The sequence below is a fragment of the Pinus tabuliformis genome, chromosome X, assembly GCF_031772625.1.
Source record: "Pinus tabuliformis cultivar Carrire ecotype Pingquan chromosome X, CPIR1, whole genome shotgun sequence".
In the NCBI taxonomy this organism is placed as follows: domain Eukaryota; kingdom Viridiplantae; phylum Streptophyta; class Pinopsida; order Pinales; family Pinaceae; genus Pinus; species Pinus tabuliformis.
Window position 1 is genome coordinate 1,094,085,007 of NC_142308.1, and position 9,715 is coordinate 1,094,094,721.

General features: G+C 42.5%; 1 pseudogene; it reads right to left on the bottom strand.

The window, feature by feature from the left end:
• Positions 1-8,758: 8,758 nt before the first annotated feature.
• LOC149143638 (uncharacterized) lies at positions 8,759-9,350 on the bottom strand (annotated as a pseudogene).
• Positions 9,351-9,715: the final 365 nt, after the last annotated feature.

Sequence of the window (9,715 nt, forward strand, 5' to 3'; positions counted from 1 at the left end):
ATCTCCATATGCATATCGAGACGGGTGATGACGGGAGGTATAGTGTTACCTGTCTTGGTACAGTTACCTTTAAGAGGGAATCGGGTGCTCCCCTAACTTTGTGAGATGTTATGTATGTTCTTGGTTTGAAGAAGAACTTGGTATTCGTTGCCATGTTGGAATATAGCGGCTATGATGTGATCTTTAGTAAGGGAAAGGTGTTCCTTCATCACATAGTCACAGGGAAGGTAAAGAGGATAGGGATTCGGGTGAATAATCTCTACAAGTTGGAGGTAGAAGATTGTGCTGCCTTGAGCACAAAAGCAGAGAAGGTACAAAGCTGGGATATCAGTGAGTTTTGGCACACGTGGTTGGGTCACTTGCATAATAGCGCTTTGAAAATCATGCAAACAATTTCTACCAGTCTTCCCAAAGGTACACTAGAGAAAGAGACACATGAAAAGGGTGTACTTTGGGAAAACACACAAAATATTCCTTTCACGACAAAGACAGTCGAGCACAGGTGATCCTTGATCGAGTCCATTCAGATGTGTGTGGACCGTTCTCAACAACATCCACGGCCAAGCACAGTTATTATGTTATATTTTTTGATGATTTTTCTCGTAAATGCTATATATTTTTCATGCAGAAGAAAGATCAAACTTTTGCAAAGTTTTGTGAATTTAAAGCATTAGTCGAGAAAGATATTGGAAAGAAGGTTAAATCTCTCAGAATATATAACGGTGGAGAGTATGTGTTGAATGAGTTTAAAAACTTATGTGCGACAGAAGGCATTCGATGAGAGTTGATAACACCTCATAACCCATAGTAGAATGGGGTGGCTAAAAGGAAGAATAGAAGAATTGTAAGGGAAGAACGAGTGATGTTTCATGATCAGGGCCTACCACTGCACTTGTGGGTTGAGGCATGCAACACAACTATTTATTTGCAGAACATAAGCCCTAATCGAATTCTTGGGATGAGTACACTAGAGGAGGATTTCTCAGGGAAGAGATCAGATGTGGGTCACTTCATGATTTTTGGATCATCGGTATATTTCCATGTGACCAAAGATGCATGGAAGAATCTTGAGCCCGTAGCAGATTTGGGGATATTTTTGGGGTACACTGATACACCTCACAACTATCGAGTGTACCTGCCAACCAACAGGATGATAGTGGTTCACATGGATGTAAAATTTGATGAAGAGAATTCCATGAGATGTTCCGGAACTTTTAGCTCCTAAGAAAGAACCTCAGATTGATGTGGAGAATCCACATGCAGAGGATCTGGGAGTGGAGACATCCACTCAGGCAGTCTTCCAGAGATGGGAGAAAGTTCACCAATGAGGCTAACAGGTTATTGCATGATGCGAGAGAGAATGTGGGAGAACCCACATCATAGTGTAGGTATAGGAGGTCACCAGAGAGGTACACCAGATACATGGCTCTTATTAGCGGATGTGTTGAGACAGAGCCATCTTGTTTTGAGAAGGTAGTGAAGAAACTGGTTTGGGTTGATTCCATGGTTGAGGAGTATGACTCCATTGTTAGGAACAGTGTTTTGGATGTGGTCTCAAGACCATGGGACAAGTCAGTGGTGAGTTCTCGATGACTTTACAAGGTAAGAAAGCAACAGATGGTAGTGTGGAGAAACATAACGCTAGGTTCGTGGGCTGAGGATTTTATTAGGTGGAGGGGATTGATTACGATGAGACACTTTCTCCTGTTGCAAGGTACTCATCAATCAAATCCATTTTAGCACTATCAATGCAGATGGGTTGGAAGATACATCAGATGGATGTAAAGACAACCTTCCTTAATGGCATGATTGAGGAAGAGGTGTATATTGATCAGCCTGAATGTTTTGAGACCTTTGACTGAGAGTCACATGTGTGCTGACTCAAGAGAGAATTGTATGGGCTGAAGTAAGCACCCAATGCTTGGTACACCAGGATAAATAGCTACTTCACCGGGTCGGGCATCACAAAAAATGAAGCAGATGCGAACCTTATTTTGGTTGAAGGTAAATTATTGATTATTGATTTATATGTCGACTGTTTTATTCTGACAGGTGATGATAAATTGATCAAGTCTTGCAAAGAGGATCTTGCAAGAGAGTTCAAAATGAAGGACTTGGGGCTCATGCACTACTTTCTAGGCCTGGAAGTATCACAAGGTGATGAGGAAATTTTTGTCTCTTAGGGAAAGTATGTCTACGAGATACTGAAAAGGTTCCACACAAAGAGTAGTAAACCCATGAAGACTCCTCTAGTAGGTAACTGGAGGAAGGAAGATGCTAATTCCGGTGAAGTAGTGGAAGCTACCATTTACAAGCAGCTTGTGGGTTCACTCATGTATTTGGTGAACACACAACCGAACATGTGTTATGCAGTTAACCACCTTAGTCAAGTGATGGTTAGGTCGACCAAGCTGTATTGGAAGGCGGTCAAGCATTTGTTGAGATACCTTAGATGCACCACTTAGTATGGTTTATGGTAAAGACTAACAAAGGGAGTGAAGCTTCAAGGCTTCACCGATGCAGATTGGGCAGGGAGTCCATCTGACCAGAAGAGCACATCAGGAGGGATATTCAGTATTGGGTCAACAGTTGTTTCTTGGTACAATAGGAAACAAAGATCAGTTGCACTCAATTTAGTAGAGGTAGAGTACATGGCTGCTAGTCAAGCAGCTTGTGAGGTCATCTGGATTAGGAAGATTATGGTTGGTTTGTTTGGTTAGTAGATGGATCCAACTGTGATTTATTGTGAAAATCATAGTTGTATCAAACTCTCTAAAACTCTAGTTTTTCATGGTCAGTCCAAGCATATTGATATCTATTATCATCATATTTGAGATTGTTTGCAGAGGAGGATTATGTTGTTGGAGTACATTCCCACAAAGGAGCAAGATGTAGATATATTGACAAAGGCATTGTCAAGATGTAAATTCAAGTTTCAAATAAATAGGATTGGGGTAGCTGATAATCACTTTCTTGTTGAGAGGGAGTGTTAAAAATAGCAACAAGAAATTCCAATTTAATTTGTCAATGAATTAAATTGTGAATTAAAATTGTAATTCTATTCTCATAGAAACTTGTAATAGTTAATTAAGTTAAATTGACTTAATTGACGTAGGAAATTTGAATTGGAAGTCTATCTAGAGTCATGTAGATTGATCCCTAAATTTTAGGGGCCCAAGTTGAGTTCTTTTGAGTTGTAACTAGATAACTCAATCTAACTGAGTTACAGTCATTTAAACTAGTTCTAATTGTTGGAGGAACTACAAGAGGTCTAGTAGTGGAGTAATGCACGAGTGCATCCCCAATACCACACCAGTTAACTGAAGATTCACTCATAAATAAATCATGCATGTCATTTGAGAGGAAGACCCAGTTGAGATTAGAGTGTAGGGATAGTGTACTATCAATTGTATAATTTTCCAAGTTGTACAACCTTCAGTTCAACAATTTCTCACCTGGGTTTTGTCATGCTTGTCCATTGAGACAAGCCTAGGTGCACCATTTTATTTATAATTGTATTTTCTCTTGAAGAAGTAATAAAATGGCTTAGCAGTTCTCTATTTCCAGTGTTTCCATGGGTTCTTAATGTATATTTCGTTTTTCTGATTGCTGGATTATTTGCATGCTTTGTATATCACTTACATTCCTGTTTAGGAATATTACAATGGTATCAGAGCTATAATATTGGCTCAGCCTATGGGAAAGATTATAATCAAACAACATGGCAGTCACCTGGAATGAGGTGGTGAGGATACAAAAAATGATGATTGATGTGGGGAAGAAGTTGATTCATTCCTAATTTGGGAATTTGGACATGATTGCAATTGATGTGGAGTTATTGGGGGGAAACTGGAGGGCATACCAATCATTAAGTCATGGCATTCAAACATCCCTCTCTTTTTTGGAATTCTGTGAATTAAGGGGTATGCACAAACCAATGGAGATTCAGTGGGATTTTATAGGGATGATGAAAAGTATTAAGAAAAAAGATGAAAGAGTAGTTGAAGGGGCCATGGTTAGCAAGGACATAGTTGAGCATACACCCATTGATGAGGTGTCATCCCATTGATGAGGTATTCATGGTTGTGATTGAGTTCTCAGGTGATAGCAATGCACCACAGGTTGGTGAGGTGTTGGAAGACAGCTCCACTATTTTTGAGGAGCCGATAGGTACAGAGACCTCCATATCTATGGAGTTTCCAGACGACAATTGCGTACAGTTGACTAGTGAGCATATCATGCATATTGGGTTGTCTATGGAGGAGCAGTCGAAGGCTCATGTCGAGCCCATGATGGAGGAGGATGTCAACCATACCTTGGGCTAGCCATTGATGAGGGGAATCATAGAGGTCATGTGTTGGGTTTTCAGCACAGTTCACTTCAGAGGCCCACTAGCAGGGTCTATAATGTTGTCAACCCACCCTTATGTGTTGGATTGAGGGAGACCGAGTTGTCTAGGCATACCCGAGGGGGTGGACAAGTTAGAAAGACTGAGCTGAGCATGATACCACATCAGCTTGGATGGCTTGTTCCTTCCACAGAGGAGTACACATTCGATCTCTCCTTTGGGATTGAATGGCAAGAGGTACTCAGCTGGTGCTCGATGCAGTAGGTTAGGCGATTGGATACATCCATGGCCACATGTTAGCAGAGGCCATGGATTACCAAAGGGACTTAAGGACAAGACTATTTTTGGGATCTAGGTGGGATTTTCCATCACATCATAGAGCTAGTAGGTGATGGTAGTAGCTATAGGATGGGTTTGACAATTGAGCGCACCCACATTTTCAGATCTCCATCGGAGCCCCAGTCAGCGCTAGTGACAAGATGGTTTGAAAGGCATATTGACGGTGCGTGGAGTCACAAGGTGACTAGCTTACTCTGGAAAGAGCTGGTAGGAGGTGGCATCAACAGGCTATCAGATAGGGCATTGTATGGAGAGAGTGCTCTCTTACTAGCATATGGGATGCAGGGACTATTGAGGATAGGCACAATAGTGTCATTTCCGTTAGCATGTGGGGAGTCGGGCCGCTCAGTTCTTTCAGAGCAGATGGGGGGATTTATCCCACATCATGGAGGGTGTACTAGCAGAGAGGTCGATATTTTGGCCCATGCAGGATAGTGTATGTTACAGGGTGGTACGACAGTGGGCAGTGGTACATAGGACTACACAAAGTTATGTCATAGCGTCTAGTGTTATGTAGAGGGATGCATCCTGATGCATACAAACCCAACTTTAGGACATAGCATCTAGTGGTGTGTGGGGCTATGGAGCGAGGAGAAGGGGCCTACAGAGGAGCATGGAGATGTAGGGTGGTATGTCATAGTATGTTGGACTACGTTATGGAGTGGGAGTGCCTCACATCGCATTAAGTACATGCAGGGAGTGACAGGTACAGTGACACATGCAAGAACCAGGCTAGTACAGGATGGCATAGCCATAGCCAAGGGCATCTAGCGGTGTACAGGGGTAGGCCATGGTGTACAGTGGCATGTCTAGGAGTACTGGAATGATTGGTGGCATGTAGGGATGTATAGTGTTGCATAACAAGGTCATGGATTGTTGCCTCCAGGGAGACTCTTGGACGGAAACACCAGGCATACCTTTGGGCGTAGTTCACCCAAGATTGACAGGGACACAGATGAGAGATACTTGATGGTATCCGTGGGGACTCACGCGCTTGAACCTCTTATACATCCCTCACGGGCGCAGTTGATTTTGATGTTGACTTTCTGCACTTTGGGCATGAGCCACGGTGGACGAGGAGCTCACCCGAGATATTTGGATGAGATTCAGCGTATTAGGGGGAGACTTTTCAGCAGTGGCATTGGGTTGGCACGTCAGTTGTCATCCTCAAGTTGGGGGAGACATGTGTCACTCTTTTCTCAGGGCATGTCAAGACCGAGCATGAGCAAAGGATAAAGGTTATGACTGAGGTAGTTTTCCAATATGTGTCAAGGCTCCAGAACTTATATTGGTAGATTATCGAGAGGGTGGATGGTAGACCCAGGGGAGATGGTTGGCAGGGACAGGAGGGATCCACATACCTTGAGTCGATTATGAGTATTGGATACCCACCTTTTGGTTGCATTTAGAGGGTAGCTCTTTGGCACACGTAGCTTCTAGCAATCATCAGTACTACACAGTGGTAGGCACATGGCAGATTATCATGCATTAGATTAGCCCACAATATATGGAGCATATATAGTAGTCACACGCAGGTACTAGAGACGAGGGCAAGAGTGGTTCCATCGGTTGAGAGGGCTATGCCACAGTAGGTCTGGTTATGGGATGCATGGATTCAGTTGATCGATAGATCACTCGTGATGAGCAGAGTCGTGGCAGAGAGTGATATAGTTCGCTATTGGGATGACACATGGGGGTTCACAAAGGGTTTCATCATATGGGGAGGTAGACATTCTCTGTTGTTGCACATGTTCAAAGTTAGATTTGGATGGGTAGGCCTGGGTGCCATTGAGATGCTTATGTGAGATGTGTCTCTCCTATTTCTATATTCCACCATCAAGTTCCAAGAGAGGAGGACACTGACTGTGCACGATGGGGAGTATGACATAGTCAGAGTAGCACAACGTCAGCATGGTGGCACCACTCTGGGACTTGCAGGGAACGGGGGCATCACATCTCTTCACAGATCAATAATGTTTAGGGATGCGCCGACTACTACAAGGGGAGATCATAACAATCTTACATTGGACTTTAGTGAGTCACTGATGGAGCAAGGGACTTCTGGTACTTTCACTGGGTAGGATAGTGAGTGGAGTGAGGGGAGCTTCATGTTGGACAGGATTGCTTGGGATCCTGGTATTGAAGGATTATTCCATATCAGGAAAGTGCAGAGGTCAGGCATGATCCAGTGGCACATCTGGGACCCTGGCACATTTTGTAGTGACAGTGGGGAGCAATAGTTATAGAGGTTTCTTTCTTGGGCATTACTTGAGGAAAAATGATTTTTGGTGCATTGGACGAGCTTGTTAGATGAGGATGCCACGTGGGAGGGTGAGCACATTTTGGAGCACCTAGTTGTGAGGTTGCTTGGGGGCAAGCAAAATTTGGAAGGGGAGGACTGTCATTTCTCTTCTCAAACACATTTGTAACAGAGTTCTGCTTCACAATTTTGCACAAATTTGGCTAAGGAAGAGAATCCATAAATTTCGACTTAGGGACTTAGGAGGAAATTCAACTTTATTTAGTTGCTAGTGGAATGTGGGGGCCACCCACATGGGAGTTCAAATTGGCCCATTTGAATAGCTTGGAGGGAAAGTTGAATAGGAGGGTGGAGGGGCCCACATGAGGCTACGGAGGCCTAAGAAGTTATAAGGAGGGAGCAACTCTCATTTTGGATTCATTCTTACACCTTGCAATCAAAATTACTTGATTGTTCACTCTATTATTTAGCTGAGTCAACCAGTTGTTTAGCCACGAAGCTATCAAGCGGGAGATTCAACCTCTAATTCGGGGGACAATCTGTGCCCGCCCTAGAGAGGTAGTTCCATAAGTATTTCAGGAGTTCCGGGAGTGTGTTACAACACTACTATTCAGCCACAACAAAGAGTGTGTACTTCTGTCTAGTTGGAGAATATGCAAGGGGAGTTTGTAGCTATCTGTGATCAAGAATTTTCTAGGAGAGTTAGAGGATTGGGAGAGCAGCAAAGGGCCAGCCTTTCTTGCGAGTTTGGAGCCAGCATAGCCAGGATCCCAGCAGTCTGATTTGCAGTTACCTGGGCCTGTGCAGAGAGCCATCACTAGGCTTGTGTGGGAGTTGGAGGAAGGAATTGTAGAGTTGGAGTTGGACGAGATAAGTAGGAGATCACTTAGAGAGCCATTTGAGGAGGATTTTTGGAGTTGGGAGAGCAGAGATTGAGAGGATCAGTCACAGCAACAAAATTCGAAATTGGAAGAGAGTCAAGCTATGAAGGGTGAATTTTTAAAGGTTGGAACCAAGGGAAACCCTTTATGGGTTTTTCTGGGTTTTGGTCAAGGATAACACTCCTAAATTTCTAGAATTTTCTGGGCAGATCTAAGGGGTAAAATAGGTGTCCCAACTCAGCTAGTAGCTAGAGGAGCTAAAGGGAATTTGGGCCAAACATTCGAGGTCACCATTTGGCCAATTCCTTCGTGGGTTTTTCTGGGTTTAGACCAAGGAGCAAGGAGCTGAAATCTCATAATTTTCTAAGCATGGGAAGCAGTGATTCCAGCCCTTCGAAGTCAGCAAACAGAGAAGTTTTCTGGTGCAAGGAGTTCAGTTTGGTGCAGCAGTTGTAGCAGCCTTCAGTTCAACATTTTCTCACCTAGGTTTTGTCATGCTTGTCCATTGAGACAAGCCTAGGTGCACCATTTTATTTTACTAATGTATTTTATCCTGAAGAAGTAATAAAATGGCTCAACATTTCTCTATTTCCAGTGTTTCCATGGGTGCTTAATGTATATTTCATTTTTTTGATTTTTGGATTGTTTGCATGCTTTGTATATCACTTACATTCATGTTTAGGAACATTATAATGACATTCATGGCCCTTGACCTAACATGAACCATAACTTCTTATCTTTTAATGAAAATATAACAAAAAGGAATTAGCCAAACATATGAAACAAGAGCTTCTTTTCTCACAGATTGAGAGTTGGTGGATGGATTCTAATAGCCTGATACATCTTTGGTTGAGTGAAAGATGGTTTGTAAATTTCATTATGTCCAACCCTGCGATAACACACAAGATAAGACTTGAAGATTCATGACCATTATGTGACAAGTCTGCATGCATGTACGACAAATTCAACATCATCGCCATTCACATGGAAGCCAACATGATGACCATCATCAATTATTGTATTAGCCTCTTTAGTATCGACATATGATGTCCTACAAAGCTTAGAATATTCAGAAACAAGTAAACTTTTCTCATCAAACTAATCATCAACTTCTTTGATGGAAAGAAGCCATCTATCAGAATTTCTATAGATATTGTCCCTTGGAATTTTATTTTTGGGTAGGCGTCCTAGTATCTTCCACTGGGATTAACGAGACATACCATCCATTGTTGTCTGAAAAATGTTTTTTTTCCTCCTGAATCATTTTAGTTGCTTCCTTGTTCTTGTTGTGAGGGCTATCACCCCATTCATTCAGTCCTCCAAGATCTCTCAAAAACAAGTCATCTCCTTGTTGTTTATCAACAATCATTTCATCATATCTAGATGCCTCTTCAACAATCATCAACCTCTGAGTAACTACAAATAAATATTGTGACAAAGGTACCAACAAATCCTCTACCATGTTAGTAACTTTCCTTTCCAACTACCCAAGCTTCATATTTAAGTCCTCGATCTATTTCATAGTAGCCAAACAAAAATCTTGCTCTTCCTTCTCGATCATTGCAAAATCATCCCATTCCTCATTAATATACACAGTCCCTTGTTTAATCGCCAAGTTTGTGGGCCCAATGAACTTGTGTATGCTCCTGCCTCTTTCTTCATGCAAACTTCACTCATGGCCATAATGTACAGCATAGAGCTTAAATACCTCCTTATGATTAGCAGCAAGTTGTTGTAACTTTTGTGGGATGTCCTTGGAGGGGACCTTGAAGCACTCAAATCACCTCCACTTGGAATGCAGGTGGGAAATGTTGCCCACATAGAATTGGAAAACATAACAAGAAGCATTGTAAACTCGGATAAGGGATTCAGGAATAGCATAAAACT